At 49.3% G+C, this 17811-nt stretch overlaps 1 pseudogene; it reads right to left on the bottom strand.

Annotated features, from left to right (window-relative positions):
* Positions 1-722: 722 nt before the first annotated feature.
* Positions 723-15949, bottom strand: LOC141975879 (uncharacterized; annotated as a pseudogene).
* Positions 15950-17811: the final 1862 nt, after the last annotated feature.

The raw sequence follows: 17811 nt of genomic DNA, 5'->3' as shown, positions 1-17811 counted from the left end.
ATGCACCGCTGTTTACTCCCTTTGGTATTAATCACTTATTCTAGATTTATTAATAAACAAAAGTGATTTTATTAAGTATAAAAAGTAGGATTTAAGTGGTTTCAAGTAATAACACACAGAACAAAGTAAGTCACCCAGCAAAATAAAGCAAAAACACGCGAGTCTAAACCTAATACATTAAAAAAAGGATTACAGGTAATATCTCACCCTCAGAGATGTTCCAATAAGCTTCTGTCAAGGTTCCTCCCCCACTCTGAACTCTAGGGTACAGATGTGGGGACCTGCATGAAAAACCTCCTAAGCTTATCTTTACCAGCTTAGGTCAAACTTCCCCAAGGTACAAAATATTCCACCCTTTTGTCCTTGGATTGGCCGCTACCACCACCAGACAAATACTGGTTACTGGGGAAGAGCTGTTTGGACACGTCTTTCCCCCCAAAATACTTACCAAAACCTTGCACCCCACTTCCTGGACAAGGTTTGGTAAAAAGCCTCACCAGTTTGCCTAGGTGACTACAGACCCAGACCCTTGGATCTTAAGAACGATGAACAATCCTCCCAACACTTGCACCCCCCCCTTTCCAGGGAAATGTTGGATAAAAAGCCTCACCAATTTGCATAGGTGACCACAGACCCAAACCCTTGGATCTGAGAACAATGAAAAAGCATTCAGTTTTCTTACAAAAAGACTTTTAATAGAAATAGAAGTAAATAGAAATAAAAAAAAAATCCCCCCTGTAAAATCAGGATGGTAAATACCTTACAGGGTAATTAGATTCAAAACATAGAGAACCCCTCTAGGCAAAAACCTTAAGTTACAAAAAAGATACACAGACAGAAATAGTTATTCTATTCAGCACAATTCTTTTCTCAGGCATTAAAAGAAATCATAATCTAACACATACCTAGCTAGATTACTTACTAAAAGTTCTAAGGCTTCATTCCTGGTCTATCCCCGGCAAAGACAGAATATAGACAGACACACAGACCCTTTGTTTCTCTCCCTCCTCCCAGCTTTTGAAAGTATCTTGTCTCCTCATTGGTCATTTTGGTCAGGTGCCAGCGAGGTTACCTTTAGCTTCTTAACCCTTTACAGGTGAGAGAAGATTTCCTCTGGCCAGGAGGGATTTTAAAGGGGTTTACCCTTCCCTTTATATTTATGACAGCTTCTTTCACAGATTAGACTCCTTCCTAGTCTGGGCCCAATCCTTTCCCCAGGTAGTGTTAGTTCCAGCAGACATCTCAGGTGGTAAGCAGGGGATTTCTCATGACTGGCCCCCTTTGTCCTGCTCCACCCCCTTCTATAGCTTTGGCACAAGGCAGGAATCGTTTGTCTCTCTGGGTCCCCACCCCTCCTTCTAAATGGAAAAGTACCAGATTTAAGATGGATTTCATTATCAGGTGACATGGTCACATGTCACGGTAAGACCCCTAGTCTCCATTCCCCAAGGGCTGGCCCACACGTACACAAGAAGGCTTTCAAGAAACTAAGGCCATTTCCAACTGATTGTTTCTGGAGCACCCTTAATGGCCTCTACTTCGTATGTTTACATCAGTGAAACAATTTTATAGCTAATTCTCCTAACTCCAGATATAGAAATAATACATACAAACAAATAGGATGAACACACTTAGTAGATTACAAGCATTCTAATGACACGATACAAGGGGTATTTAGCGTGAAGCATATTCCAGTTATGTCATAAGCATATTTCCATAAAGCATATGGAGTGCAACGTCACACACCGGTCATGGTATACGTGCAGGCAGCCTCACCAGCCCCAGAGATCTCAGCCAAAGTCACACACCCCTATTCCCACCACCGAGATATTGGTGCAGCACACAGGGAAACTGAGGCACACACCGTATTCATGCAAAACAGTAAGACTCACTTAAAACATAACAAGGAAAAATCCCCACTTTGTCACACCCTCTATCCCTGCTCCTTCTCTGTTATATTTACATGGAAAAAAATGGTACAAAGCCCAACTGCTATCAGCAGAACCCAGTGCAACGTGGCAACAACTGGGAATGAGGCAATCTGTCCCTAGTGGGGGAACCTGGTGACTAACAATCACTTTGCAGTGGGAGAAAAAAGTATAAACGTGATGCTCCAAATTTCATTAGACTAGAAAAAGTGACGGAGCTTGTGTCCAGTGGTGAGGAAATTTGCTGCGTTACCCTGGACACTATATGGGCTATTTTCTTTCTTGAAAAAATAGTTGTGTTTTTATCTCAGAATCGCGAACTCCATGGAAAACCCTAGTGGTGTCAAGGCCCAGGTAGATTTAACCTCCATGTACGTAGTAGAGATCACTCCTGGTTCCCCCAACTGGGACTGATGGGCATTCCTGTTGGAGGGACGCACACTTCCATGACAGAGGACGAAGGAGTTGATGAAAAACACTGTGGGCTTCACTCCAAGGAAGGGTGAGCTGCAAAAGGGAAAAGCACACAACTCACCTAAAGGAGCTGAGATGCCACAAATGCTGCCTTAAAGTGCACTACTTGGGAATTAGGAAAAAACAATCTTTTCTGAGCCCGAGAAAAGATTTTCATGGTGTTTATCTCCCTTGCAGCTTCTCTGGTGATAAATAAGAGAAGAGTTGTGATGGAAGAATTTCCCACACTCACAGCATTCATGGGGTTTCTCTCCTGTGCGGCTCCTCTGATGTGTAATAAGGCCTGAGCTCTGAGCGAAAGTTTTCCCGCACTCACAGCATTCATAGGGTTTCTCTCCTGTGTGGCTCCTCTGATGCGTAATAAGGTTTGAGCTCCGAGTGAAGGTTTTCCCACACTCACAGCATTCATAGGGTTTCTCCCCTGTGTGGACTCTCTGCTGGTGAATAAGGGTTGAGCACTCAGTGAAAGTTTTCCCACGCTCACAGCATTTATAGGGTTTCTCTCCTGTGTGGATCCTCCGATGTTTTATAAGGGCTAAGTGCCAAGAGAAGGTTTTCCCACACTCAAAGCATTTATAGGGTTTCTCCCCTGTGACACTCCTCTGATGTGCAATAAGATGTGAGTGCTGAGTGAAGGTTTTCCTGCACTCACAGCACTTATAGGGGCGCTGCCCTTTGTGGATTCTCTGATGGCACATAAGATGTGAGCGCTCAGCAAAGGTTTTCCCGCACTCACAGCATCCCCTGTGTGGATTCTCTGATGGCGAATAAGGTGTGAGCTCCAAGTGAAGGTTTTCCCGCACTCACAGCATCCATAGGGTTTCTCCCGTGTGGATCCTCTGAGTGCGAATAAGGTGTGAGCACTCAGTGAACGTTTTCCCACACTCACAGCATTCATAGGCTTTTGCCCTTGTGTGGATCCTCTGATGTTTTATAAGGGCTGAGTGCCAAAAGGTTTTCCCACACTCACAGCATTCATGGGGTTTCTTCCCTGTGTGGATCCTCTGATGGCAAATGCTGAGTGAAGGTTTTCCCGCACTCACAGCATCCATAGGGTCTTACTCTGGTGTGGATTCTCTGGTGGGTAATGAGGTGTGAGCGCCTCCTGAACTTTTTCCCACACTCAAAGCCCGTGTTATTTCTCTCTCCCATCAGGATTCTCTGCTGGGCTGTGATTTCCTTGAGGCCTTTGTGAGTTCCCCGATAATTAACAGATATTCCAACTTTCTGCGCTGGCTGGTTTCCCTGCCGCTTCTCTGGCCTGTGCTGCCCCTGAGAGCCTTTTCCTTGCTCACAACTCCTGGACACACTCTTTTTGCATCTTTGCAACAACGCCCCATGTGGTTCCACTTGCTCATCTTCCTGCTGAGGATTCTGTTCCACGGTCTCTCTCACCATCCCATCACTTCCTGGGACAGAGAAAGAAAAACCTTAGAAACCGGAAGGGAAAAGGGGAGAAGAAACCAAGAGAATAGCTGAAGATGGAAAAAAACCAGGGACTGAATTTCCCCCAACTCTTCCCCAAAGGGGCGAGAGGAGGGGATCAATTCTGCATCCAGTTCCCATCCAAACACTCAGGGAGATGGGAGTTTGGGGAGGGAACTACTGCCAGGAATTAGTCCAGATGGGTATCAGAGTAGCAGCCGTGTTAGTCTCTAAGGTGCCACAAGTACTCGTTTTCTTTTTTCAGGATGGGTAGGAAGCCATAAACAGTATTTGCCCAGAGGATGTGACACCTGCTGGGGACCATCCTGAACCCAGAGACCTCACAAGATCTTTGCTGGGAATCCCAGCTGTCTCCTTCAATGATCCCTCACCCATGCAGCTGCCTCTCAGGATCTCTCTTTCCTCTGAGCCCTGGAGATCTGGGGCCCACGGCTCTTCCCCTCGTTCCAGCTGGGAGATGACATTGGGTTTGGAAACTGGAAACCCTGCTCAGGGGAAAGAAGACCAGTGAGATCAGGTAACAGCAAAAGAAGAAATTACACAACTTGTGTATTAACGATGGTTCTCGTTAGGATATAGATATTCAGGCCTGTCTGCAAAGGCCTGTACTTTAAGAATTTAGGTGTATTCTTATCACTTGGCTAGTTAGAGGTATAAAAGAAACAATCAAAATCACTGTCTGCCAGTGTAAGGTCCTTCTCTTACTGTGACAGTCTGAGTCCCTGTTCTTAGGCTAAGGCCTTTGACTAAGCAACAGAGGCAGCCATAAGCTGGGAAGCGACCGGTCACATCCTCACATTCCAAACTAGTCACATTGAAATAGGTGCTATTGGGCTGTTAGGAATACACTCCTGTCCTGATAGTGCCTATCATCTCCAGAGAAAGGGAAGTGCCTAGAAGATGTAAAAGCAAACTTAGTTTGATAGCATCCTGTCTGGCAAGAACTCACTTATCAATAGCTGGGATGTGAAATCCTGACTTCTTCATTGTTTTGTCATTATAGTTCCCACTTCGCTATTGTTTGTCTGTATAATCTCTGTCTGGTTCTGTGATTGTTTCTGTCTGCTGTATAATTAATTTTGCTGGGTGTAAACTAATTAAGGTGGTGGGATATAATTGGTTACATAATCATGTTACAATATGTTAGGATTGGTTAGTTAAATTTCAGGAAAATGATTGGTTAAAGTATAGCTAAGCAGAACTCAAGTTTTACTATATAGTCTGCAGTCAATCAGGAAGTGAGTGGGTGGGGGTGGGGAGGGGAAATGGGAACAGGGAATAGGGCTGGGGAAATTGGAATCATGTTTTGCTAAAGGGAGAAATGGGAACAGGGAATGAGGTTGGGGAAATTGGAATCATGTTTGGCTAAGGGCAGGAATGGGAACAAGGACACAGGTGTAAGGCTCTGTGGTGTCAGAGCTGGGAAGGGGGACACTAAGGAAGGAAACTGGAATCATGCTTGCTGGAAGTTCACCCCAATAAACATCAAATTGTTTGCACCTTTGGACTTTGGGTATTGTTGCTCTCTGTTCATGTGAGAAGGACCAGGGAAGTAAGTGGGTGAAGGAATAAGCCCCCTAACAGTTCTTTGAGATGTGTCTCCCTATGGGTGCTCCACTGTAGGTGCTAGCCCATTAAAAATAGCTGTGTAGACCGGTGGCTTTCCACACTACTGTGCCCCTTTCAGGAGTCTGATTTGTCTTGCGTACCTCTGAGTTACACCTCATTTAAAAACTACTTGCTTATAAAATCAGACATAAAAATAACAAAGCGTCACCTATCAGGGGGTAGCCGTCTTAGTCTGTATCCACAAAAACAACAAGGAGTCCGGTGGCACCTTAAAGACTAACAGATTTATTTGGGCATAGAATTCAAGGTAACATTTACAAATTGGAGAAGTGAGCTGAATGAATGAGATGAAATTCAATAAAGACGAGTGCAAAGTACTAGACTTAGGGAAGGAAAACCAAATGCACAACGACCAAGTGGGGAATAGCTGGTTACGAGGTAGTACTACTGAAAACTATCGGGAGTTATAGTAGATCACAAATTGAATCTGAGTCAACCACGTGACTCAATTGTGAAAAAAAAGTAATTAAGCACTGGTATAGATTAGCAAGAGAGGTGGTGGAATCCCCATCATTAGAGGTTTTCAAGGACAGGTTGGACAAACACCTCAGTGCTGGGGGCTGGACTAGATGCCCTCTCATGGTTCCTTCCAGCCCTACCGTTCTACGATTCTATGCTGGGGAAATGTTTGGTCACTTGATTACAGCACTGACCGGCCCCTCCCACTAGCACTAAACGAGCGAGACATTTTGAAACCCTCCCAGGAACAAAGTCTGGGAACCAAATGGGAGAGAAGAGCAGAATAAAAGGAGTGACATTGGGGGATTCCCCCTGACATTGTCCCCAAGGCAGCAAACTCATACAGCAGGGGGTACAGGGAGAGTCAGGAGCTGGCTTTTCCTCCCCCTGCACCCCACCTTGTTCGTAGCAAAGTGAATCCGCCCAGGGATGCGGCAATAACCGTGCATGGGCCGGTCAGAAATCTGGGAATCTCTCCCCCCCAATTATTTCTCCCACTGCCCTTTTCAGTCTCTCTCTCTCTCCTTGTGTCTCCCTTCCTGTCTCTTGCTGGCAGCCAATCCTGGGGGTTTCCTCTCCTGTGGCTGGATCGGCTCCTGCAATTGCTGAGCTGAGGAGAGGCTGTTTGTGCAGAGTCACTTTCATGCCCATTCCCTGCACATCTCTATCAAACACCTGGAGTCTCTGGCTCAGATGTTGGTGTGGGCAGAGCCTTGGGTTGCCCTATGGGGCTAATTACAGCTGGAGAAAATCCTCACCTTGGCTGGGCACAGAGGAAGCTTTACTCACGGTCACTCCCCAGCCCCAATCCCGCTGCGGGAGCAGCAGCTGCTCAGCCTGGGCTCCCAGATCACAATCGAGGCAGCAGCGTCTGAACCAGGAAGCTCAACCCCAATATCCTGAGGCAGAGAAAGTAACTTTCCTCCCTTTAGCAACAACTGAAACCCCCTCCCCACACGGACACACCCTGATCTTATTTGCCCCCCATGTTAATTTGGAGTCACTCCCTGTTCTGTCTTGCAGTGACTCCGGATTAACACGCGTCTCAGCGAGACCAGAAACGTGGCTCAGGCAGGAGGAGGCCAGACCCCTTTTAAACGGATCATTGCAGCGGGGGGTCGAACCTGCTCCCGCCCCGCTCGCTCCTCATGTGCTGAGAGAGAATCACAGCAACAGTTTCCCACCCCCACCCCTACCCCTACCCCTACCCCTGGCTCCGGGAGTCTCTGTCCGCGCGGCTGCCCCTGGGGGTCTCTCCGTCAATCAGCGAGCGGGTCGCCCTCACGCAAACCGTTAACCGCCTCCGCCCGTCATTGGGGCAACGTTATTTCCGGCCTGAGGTGCGTCAGGAACTACATCTCCCAGCCTGCCCTGGGGCGCTGCCGAATTCTCGGGCCCAGCCTGTTCAGATGCCCCCGTTCATACAGACCGCCCCACCCCGCCTGGCCTGTCAAACGCGGTGACACCGGGTCAGACCCGACAGGCGGGTTCGGCGGCGATGGGCCCCCGCGCGAGCTAGCTTAGCTGGGAGTGAGCATGCGCATTGAGCACGGATGGCGCATGCTCAGTAGTAGCTGCTGAAGCCGCGGCGCCCTCGCTCTGTCCTGACTTGGCCCGAAACTCCCCTGCGCTGGCGGGGGGGAGGGGGGGCGTAGTCTGACTGTGCGGGGTGTGGGGGGGTCAAACAGCTGGAAGCGGGGACAGGGGAGCGGCCAAATCCGGGGTCGGGGAGCGGAGGCTAACCGGGGGGGGCGGGGCAGAACCCCGGCACGGGGAAGGGGAGGGGCTGGGGGGGTCTTTTTTTATCCCCCCGCACCGACAGCCCAGCCCCCGTGTTGAGTGTCGTGCTGTGTGTGTGTTCTGTCTCATCTAGCGTGTGTGTGATGTGTTGTGTGTCATTGTGTGTGTGTCTGTGTGGTGTGTTCTGTGTGTGATGTTTTGTGTGACGTGTTGTGTATTGTGTGTCATCTAGCATGTGTGTGATGTGTTGTGTATCCTCTTGTGCGTGTGTTGTGCGTCGTCTAGCGTGTGTGTGACGTGTGTGTGGTGTGTTGTGTGTGTGATGTTCTGTGTGTTGTCTTATGTCCGTGTGACGTGTTGTGCCATTTTGTGTGTCGTGTGACGTGTCATGTAGGGGTGTGACGTGTTGTGTGTCGTGTTGTGTGGGTGTGATGTGTTGTGTGTGTCATCTTCTGTGTGTAGTGTTGTGTGTATGTGACGTGTTGTGTGTGTATCAGTGTCGTGTGTCATCTTCTGTGTGTAGTGTTGTGTGTATGTGACGTGTTGTGTGTGTATCAGTGTCGTGTGTCATCTTCTGTGTGTAGTGTTGTGTGTATGTGACGTGTTGTGTGTGTGTATCAGTGTCATGTGTCATCTTTGTGTGTGTGGTGTGTTGTGTTGTGTGTGTGACGTGTGGTTGGTCTTGTTCTATGTGCGTGTGTCGGAGTTGTCTGTTGTGTGTGTGTGATGTTTTGTGTGTCATGTTGTGTGTGTTGTCATGTGTTGTATTGTGTGCCTTTTGTGTGTGTGTCTGACGTGTTGTGTGTATCTTTGTGAGACTGGTTGTGTGCAGTGTTGGGTGTGTGGGACGTGTTGTGTGTCGTCTCGACTGTTGTGTGGAGTGTGTATGTGTCATGTTGTTCATGTGTCGTGTGTCGTCTCAAGTGTGTGTGTGTCGTGTTGTCCGTGTGTTGTGTGTCATCTCGAGTGTTGTGTGGAGTGTGTGTGTGTCGTGTTGTCCGTGTGTTGTATGTCGTCTAGCGTGTATGTGTGATGTGTTGTGTGACTTGGTGTGTGTGAGTCTGTGTGGTGCATGTGTTGTTTTGTGTGTTGTGTCGTGTGTGTGTGACGTGTTGTGTGTCGTGGTGTGTGTGAGTCTGTGTGGTGCGTGTGTTGTTTTGTGTGTTGTGTCGTGTGTGTGTGATGTGTTGTGTGTGTCGGTGTCGTGTGTGTTGTGTGTGACGTGTTGAATGTCGTGTTCTGTGTGTGTGTCGGTGTTGTGTGTTGTGTGTGATTGTTGAATGTCGTGTTCTGTGTGTGTGTCGGTGTTCTGTGTGTGTCACATGTCACTGTCGTGTGTTGTGCGTGTGTCACGTGTTGTGTGTCATGTTCTGGGTGTGTGTCACTGTCGTGTGTTGTGCATGTGTGATGGTTTGTGTGTCATGTTGTATGTGTTGTCTTGTGTGCCTTTTTGTGTGTCCTGTTGTGTGTGTGTGTCTGACGTGTTGTGCGTTGTGTTGTGTGTGTCTTTGTGAGACTGGTTGTGTAGGGTTGTATGTGTGTGACATGGGCGTTGTGTGTGTGACGTGTTGTGCGTATGTTCTGTGTCATCTCAAGTGTTGTGTGGAGTGTGTGTGTCGTGTGTCTAGCGTGTGTGTGAGATATGTTGTGTGTTCTTGTGTGGTGTGTTGTGTGTGTGTGGTGTGGTGTGTGTCGACTTCTGTGTCTGTGTGTGTGACGTGTGTTGTGTCATGTTGTGTGTGTGTGACGTATGTTGTGTCATGTTGTGTGTGTGTCTGAGGCGGGTTGTGTGACGTGTTGTGTGTCGTGTTGCATGTGTTTGTGTGTGGTGACATGTCGGGTGACGTGTTGTGTGTCATGTGTAAGTGTGAAGGGTTGTGTGTGTTCTTGTGTGTGTGCAATGTGCTGTGTGTGCGTGAGCAACATTTTGTGCGTGCGCGAAGTGCGAAGTGTTGTGCATGACGTAATGTGGTGTGTCTGCGCGTGACGTGTCGTGTTCTGTGTGTGTGTCGGTGTCGTATGTTCTGTGTGTGTCGTGTTGTGTGTTGTGTTCTGTGTATGTGTCGCTGTCTGTTGTGTGTGTGTCATTGTGTGTGTGACGGGTTCTGTGTGTGTGTGTGATGTGCTGTGTGTGCGTGCACGCATGCAACGTTTTGTGTGTGTGCGAAGTGTTGTGCGTGACGTGCAATGTGGTGTGTCTGCGCGTGTGACGTGCTGCGTACAACGTGCGACGTGTGATGTGATGTGTGTGCAACGTGTTGGGTCTGCGCTTGCAACGTCCCACGTGTGATGTGCTGTGTACCACGTGCCACGTTTTGTGTGTGCGACATGCAACGTGCGACATGTTGTGGGTGACGTGCAACATGTGTGCGAAGTGCTGTGTGTGCAATGTCTTGTGTGTGTGACACGCAACTTGCGACATGTTGTGCATGACATGCGACGTGCTGTGTGTGACGTGGGACTTGCGAGGTGCTGTGTGTGCCACTTGCAATGAGTGAGGTGTCGTCTGTGTGTGATGTCTCGTGTGTCGTGTCCTGTTTTCTGTGTGTGTGTGTGTGTGTGTGTGTGTGTGTGTGTGAGAGAGAGAGAGAGAGAGAGAGAGAGACGTGGTGTGTTGTGTCGTCCGTGTGTGTGATGTCTCGTGTGTCGTGTCCTGTTTTCTGTGTGTGTGTGTGAGAGACGTAGTGTGTTGTGTCGTCTGTGTGTGTGATGTCTCGTGTGTCGTGTCCTGTTGTGTGCGTGTGTGTGTGTGAGACGTGCTGTGTTGTGTCATCTGTGTGTGTGATGTCTCATGTGTCGTGTCCTGTTGTGTGTGTGTGTGTGTGACGTGGTGTATTGTATCCTGTGTGTGTGTGATGTGTTGTGTGTCGTGTTCCATGTATGTGTGTCGGTATAGTATGTTGTGTGTGTATGAGATCTATGTGTATGCGTGACATATTGTGTGTCATCTTGTGAGACGTGTTGTGTGTCATCTTGTGTGTGTGTGACACATTGTGTGTCGTGCTCTGTGTGTGTCGGTGGCGTGTGAGGTGTTGTCGTGTTGTGTGTGTGTTGTGTTTTGTGCCGTGTGTGTCGTGTGAGGCGTTGTGTGTTGTGTTGTGTGTTTATGTGTCGGTGTCATCTGTTGTGTGTGATTTTTGTGTGTAATGTGGTGTGTGCGTGTCGGTGTTGTCTGTCTGTGAAGTTTTCTGTGTGATGTTGTGTGTCGCATTGTGTGCCATTCTGTGTGTCGTGTGTTGTGTTGTGTGTGTCGGTGTCATGTGTTGTGTGTGATTTTTATGTGTTGTGTTGTGTGCCGTGTGATGTGTTGTGTGTGTGTGTGTGATGCGTTGTGTGAGACATGTTTATGTATGTGTGACGTGTTGTGTGTCATGTTCTATGTGTGTGTAACATGCTGTGTGTCGTGTTGTGTGTTGTCTTGACTGTTGTGTTGAGTGTATGTGTAAAGTGTTGTGTGTCGTGTTGTGTGTGTGTCTGTGTCGTGTGCAATTTCACATTTCGTGTCAGGGGTTGTGTGTGTGTTGTGTGTGTAGGTGTCATGTGTTGTGTGTCATTTCTGTGTTGTGTTGTGTGCCATTTTGTGTGTCGTGCAACGTGTTGTGTGTGTGACATACAATGTGCGACGTGTTGTGCGTCACATGTGATGTGCGATATGCGACGTGTTTTGTGTGTGCGACGTGTTTTGTGTGTGACACGCAATGTGCGATGTGCAACACGCTGTCTCTGCGATGTGCAGTGTTTGCGACATACGTGTGACGTGCGACGTGTCGTGTGTGTTCTGTCGTGTGCCACCTTGTGTGTGACATGTTGTGTGTGTGTGTCTCGGTGTCATGTGTTGTGTGTGACTTGTGTGTCGTGTGCCATTTTGTGTGTCATGTAACTTGCTGTGTGTGTCGTTGTGTGTGTGTGACGGGTTGTGTGTCATTTTGTGTGTGTCACGTGTTGTGTGCGTGTGCACGCATGCGACGTGTTGTGCACCTGTGAAGTGCGAAGTGCGATGTCTTGTGCGTGACATGCGACGCACGGTGTGTGCGACATGAGACATGTGTTGTGTGTGTGACATATTGTGTGCATGTACAACGTGCCATGTGCCGTGTGTGATGTGCAATGTGTGACACGTTGTGTCTATGTTGTGTGTGTGTCAGTGTCGTGTTTGCGATGTCTTCTGTCTGTCGTTTTGTGTTTCCTGTTGTGTGTGTCGGTGTTGTGTGAGTGTTTGTGTCATGTGTCATGTGTTGTGAGTCATGTCATGTGATGGTCATGCTGTGTGTCTGTGTCTGTGTCGTGTTGTGAGTCATGTTGTGTGAGTGTTGTGTTGTGTGTCTGTGTCTGTGTCATCTGTTGTGTGAGTGTCGTGTTGTGTGTGTGTCTGTCAGTGTCGTGTGTCATGTCGTGTGAGTGTCATGTGAGTGTCATGTTGAGTGTGTGTGTGTCAGTGTCGTGTGTCATGTCGTGTGAGTGTCAGTGTCGTGTGTCGGTGTCGTGTGTGTGCCATCTGAGTGTCATGTTCTGTGTGTGTCGGTGTCGTGTGTTATGTCTCATGTTGTGTGTGTCCCATCTCAGTGTCATCTTCTGTGTCAGTCGGTGTCGTGTGTTGTGAGGTGTGTATGTTATGTTTTGCGTGTCATCTTCTGTGTGTGTGTGTGTGTGTCGGTGTTGGGTGTGTGTGTCGGTGTCGTGCATCGCATCGTGTGTGTGTATCGCTGTCGTGCATCGGGTTGTGTGTGTGTGTCGTATTGTGTGTGTGTCGGTGTCATGTGTCGTGCGTCGTGTTGTGTGTGTGTGACGGTGTCGTTTGTTGCGTGTGTAACGTGTGTAGTCTTGTGTCTGTGTCGTGTGTGTGTGTTGTGTGTTTCCTTGAGTGCTGTGTGTCATGTTGTTTGTGTGTGTCGGTGTCGTGTGTGTGTTATGTGTTTCCTTGAGTGCTGTGTGTCATGTTGTTTGTGTGTGTCGGTGTCGTGTGTGTGTGTGAGACGTGTTTGTGTATGTTGGTGTTATGTGTTGTGTTGTGTGTGTGTGATGTTCTATGTGTGATGTGTGTGTGTGTGTTGTCTTGGGTGGCCACACAGGGAAACGCACAAAGCATTTCCCTCATGGAGCAACAGTGGCACCGGGTGGCCACTCAGGGTAATGCACGAAACATTTTCCCTCATGGAGCAACAGTGACACTGGGTGGCTACTCACGATAATGCACAAACCATTTCCCTCATGCAGAAACAATGACACTCGGTGGCCACTCCGGGTAATGCACAAACCATTTCCCTCACGGAGTAACAGTGACAATGGGTGGTCCGTCAGGGTAATGCACCAACAATTTCCCTCACGGAGCAACAGTGACACTCGTTGGCCCGTCAGGGTAATTGACAAACTTTTTCCCTCACGGAGCAACAGTGACATTCGGTGGCCACTCTGGGTAATGCAACAACAATTTCCCTCACGGAGCAACAGTGACACTGGGTGGCCACTCTAGGTAATGCACCAACAATTTCCCTCACGGAGCAACAGTGACACTGGGTGGCCACTCTAGGTAATGCACCAACAATTTCCCTCACGGAGCAACAGTGACACTCGGTGGCCACTCTGGGTAATGCAACAACAATTTCCCTCACGGAGCAACAGTGACACTGGGTGGCCAGTCAGGGTAATGCACCAACAGTTTCCCTCATGGAGCAACAGTGACACTGGGTGGCCACTCAGGGTAATGCACCAACAGTTTCCCTCATGCAGCAACAGTGACACTGGGTGGCCACTCTAGGTAATGCACCAACAATTTCCCTCACGGAGCAACAGTGACACTCGGTGGCCACTCTGGGTAATGCAACAACAATTTCCCTCACGGAGCAACAGTGACACTGGGTGGCCAGTCAGGGTAATGCACCAACAGTTTCCCTCATGGAGCAACAGTGACACTGGGTGGCCACTCAGGGTAATGCACCAACAGTTTCCCTCATGCAGCAACAGTGACACTCCGTGGCCTCTCAGGGTAATGCACAAACAATTTCCCTCACGGAGCAACAGTGACACCGGGTGGCCAGTCAGGGTAATGCACCAACAGTTTCCCACATGGAGCAACAGTGACACTCCGTGGCCACTCAGGGTAATGCACAAACAATTTCCCTCATGGAGCAACAGTGACACTGGGTGGCCAGTCAGGGTAATGCACCAACAGTTTCCCACATGGAGCAACAGTGACACTCCGTGCCCACTCAGGGTAATGCACAAACAATTTCCCTCACGGAGCAACAGTGACACCGGGTGGCCAGTCAGGGTAATGCACCAGCCATTTCCCTCACGAGCAACAGTGACACTGGGTGGCAACTCTGGGTAATGCACCAACAGTTTCCCTCATGAAGGAACAGTGACACTGGGTGGCCACTCAGGGTAATGCACAAAGCATTTCCCTCACTGAGCAACAGTGACACTGGGTGGCCACTCTAGGTAAAGCACGAACAATTTCCCTCACGGAGCAACAGTGACACTGGGTGGCCACTCAGGGTAATGCACCAACAATTTCCCTCACGGAACAACAGTGACACTGAGTGGCCACTCAGGGTAATGCACCAACAATTTCCCTCACGGAGCAACAGTGACACTGGGTGGCCAGTCAGGGTAATGCACCAACAATTTCCCTCACGGAGCAACAGTGACACTGGGTGGCCACTCTAGGTAAAGCACGAACAATTTCCCTCAAGGAACAACAGTGACACTGGGTGGCCACTCAGGGTAATGCAAAGAGCATTTCCCTCATGGAGCAAGAGTGACACTAAGTGGCCACTCAGGGTAATGCACAAAAAATTTCCCTCACGGAGCAACAGTGACACTGGGTGGCCAGTCAGGGCAATGCACAAACCATTTCCCTCATGGAGCAACAGTGACACTTGGGTAGCCACTTGGAGTAACACAGAAAGCATCTCTCTCACAGAGCAATGGTGACACTGCGTGGCCAGTTCAGGTAGTGCACAAATCATTTCCCTCCTGGACCAAGAGTGACACCGGGCAGCCCCTTGGAGTAATACACAAAGCATTTCCTCATGGAGCACCAGTTGCACAAACTGGGTTTAATAATAATAATAAACAGAAAATAGTTTCACTATAAAAGTTAGATTTTCAGTGATTATAAGGGATAGCAAACAGAAGAAGGCAGATGACTAAGCAAATACAAATACACATGCATACTAAGCCTAAGATCTTAAAGAGACTGGATTCAAGAAGTAATTTCTCATCCTAAATGTCTTTTGGCAACTTGAAGAGTTTCTCTAGCTTAGACTTCCCGTTGTTTCTCTTTACAGACTAGACTCCTGTCTTAGTCTGGACTTCCCCCTTCTCAGTTCCTTTGTCTCTTCAGGTACTTTCAGCAGCCTTTCTACTGCCCTGCATGATTTTCGTCTGCTCCGACTTCTCCATGGCTCCCGAAACCTCACCTGGGGGAATGCACACCTACCCGTGTCCTACAAAGGGAGACGGCACCATGAGAGCAGAGGAGAGAGAGACTGAGAAAGTTGGCCAACACACAAGAGAAAACAGAAAAATATGGGAGGAAGGCAAGCAACTCACCAGCTGGAGTTGCAACTCAACTCAAGCAACTCAACCACCAGCTCCTCCTAGATGCAACCTTCTCCTGCGAAGGAGACACCGTTCCTGGCCAGAGAAATGAGCAGCCCCTGAAAAGGGGGACCTTGTCTCTCTCGTAACCACAGCTGGTCAGGAACCATTTCTTACAAACCCAGCCCCAGCTAATGGGGAGTCCCTACCTGGAGCCAGGCGGACCATGAGCAAAGCCTTAACCAAACCAGACACTTATCTCACTGACATTAGCGACTGCTCCATTGCCAACTGGAGGACTCCTGGCTTGCATCAACAGTGCTCGCTGGCTCACTGCTCTCGCTCACTTTCCATCCGATGAGGGGAGTAAACTGTTTGTACTAAACCCAGACCAAGGAGGAAAAACAAATAAGTTACCATCTCAGTGGGAAACATCGCATAGGCTATTCTTTTCTCCTCTCCCGCACGGCGGCGTTCTGCCCCAACCCTCCCCACCATTAGGCCTTTAGTACTACAACTCGAAAGCACCCCTTGCAAGGGCACCCGATATAATCACTCTGCACAGCAGACTCTGGCCCCTCATCAGCCGTAATCTCACAGAGCCCCGTACCTAAGGAGGAAGCACACAGCCTCTGAAGAAATACTGCGGCGAGCACAGACGAGGAATTCAAAGCACTGACCGCTTACTCAGAGCCAGTCATGCGCGAGACAGAAAGCTGACAACTCTTCATGTCCGCTTAGAAGGATGTCCAAGCCGCTTAGGTACACCTTGGCCATTTCTTCTCTGGCTCGGGCTCCTGGACAATTCCTCTGCGAGAGTAGCTGCAAAAGCCAAGCATGAGCTATCATTATACAAAGCTCCATTGGTGCTGGAAATCTTGCCTTCATCCATGCATTGGCCCCACTTGATGAACAGAGACAGAGTTAACACCAACAGTCACCGCTCCACGCTCGCACCCGCTGCCCTGCACGATTTTCGTCCGCTCCTATTTCTCCAGGGCTCCCGAGACCTCACTTCTGGGAATACACACTACCCGTATCCTGTGAAGGGAGACGGCAAAAGGAGAGAAGAGGAGAGAGAGAGAGAGAGTTGGCGAACACACTAGAGAAGACAGAGAAACATGAGAGCACAGCAAGCAACTCAACACCTGGAGTCATCCTCTTGGATCCAACCTTCTGCTGCGGAGGAGACACCGTTCCTGACCAGAGAAATGAGCAGCCTCTGAAAATGGGGACCTTTTCTCCCTCAAAACCACAGCTGATCAGGAACCTTTTCTTACAAACCGAACCCTAACTTAACGGGGCTTCCCTACCAGAACTCAGGTGGGGCGTGAGCAGAGTCCTCACCAAACCGGACGCTTATCTCACCGAGACTGGCGGCTGCTCAGCTCCCAGATGGAGGGCTCTTGCCTGGCATCAACAATGGTCACAGGCTCGCTGCTCTCACTCACTTTCCATTGCATGAGGGCAGTAGACTCTGAGGCTTGACTTCTTTTTCCTTGGTACTAGACCCAGCAGATGGGGGGGGAGGGGGAAACAAAAAATATTAGCATCTCCGTCTGCGGTGTCACATAGTCTCTTCATTTCACATCTGCCAGATCCCACGGCTCCGCCCTCAACCCATCTTCCATTCCTACTTTACAACTGCAACTAGAAGGCGCCCATTGTCAGGGCACCCAAAATAGTCACTTTGCTCAGGAGACTCTGGTCCCTTCCTCAGCCTTAATCCCAGAGTCTCGTACTCAACAAGGAAGCACACAGCCTGTGAAGAATACTGCAGCGAGTCCAGACGAGGACTTGAAAGCACTGACCTCACAGCCAGTTATGCAGAAGGCAGAAACATGAGGACTGTTCATGTCTCCTTAGAAGGATGTCGAAGCTGCTCAGGTCCACTTCTGCCATTTCTCCTGTGGCTAGGGCTCCTGTGCAATTCCTATGCGAGAACAGCTGCAAAAGCCAAGCATAAGCCATCCCCGCACTAAGCTCTATTGGTGCTGGGAATCTGGCCCTCATCCTGGCCTCCCTCTCCAATCCCATCTCCATCTGCCCCACTCAATGAGCAGAGACCAAGTTCACACCAACAGTCACTGCTTGACTTTAGTGCCCACTGCCACACAGGATTTTTCTCTGCTCCTACTTCTCCATGGCTCCCGAGACCTAGCCTGTGGGGATGCACACCTAGCACGCCTGCCGGCGTGAGACGGCACAAGGAAAGGTAAAGTGAGGAGAGAGAGAGAGAGAGAGAACTGGCCAACACACTAGAGAAAAGAGAGAGTGACAAAGAGAAAAACGTGGGAGGAAGGCAAGGAACTCGTTTCCTGGAGTCATCCTCCTGGATCCAACCTTCTGCTGCAGAGGAGACACCATTCCTGACCAGAGAAATGAGCAGCCTCTGAAAATAGGGACCTGTTCTCCCTCTTAACCACAGCTAGTCAGGAACCTTTCCTTACAAACCCAATCCTACCTTACGGGGCTTCCCTACCTGGACTCAGGTCGGGCGTGAGCAGAGCCCTCACCAAACCAGACATTTATCTCACTGACAGCGGCGGTTGCTCGGCTCCCAGATGGACTGCTCTTGCCTGGCATCGACAAT

The sequence above is a fragment of the Natator depressus genome, chromosome 22 (genome assembly GCF_965152275.1).
Source record: "Natator depressus isolate rNatDep1 chromosome 22, rNatDep2.hap1, whole genome shotgun sequence".
In the NCBI taxonomy this organism is placed as follows: Eukaryota; Metazoa; Chordata; order Testudines; family Cheloniidae; genus Natator; species Natator depressus.
The sequence above is the reverse complement of the archived record's forward strand: the minus strand, read 5'-3'. Positions and strand labels throughout refer to the sequence as shown.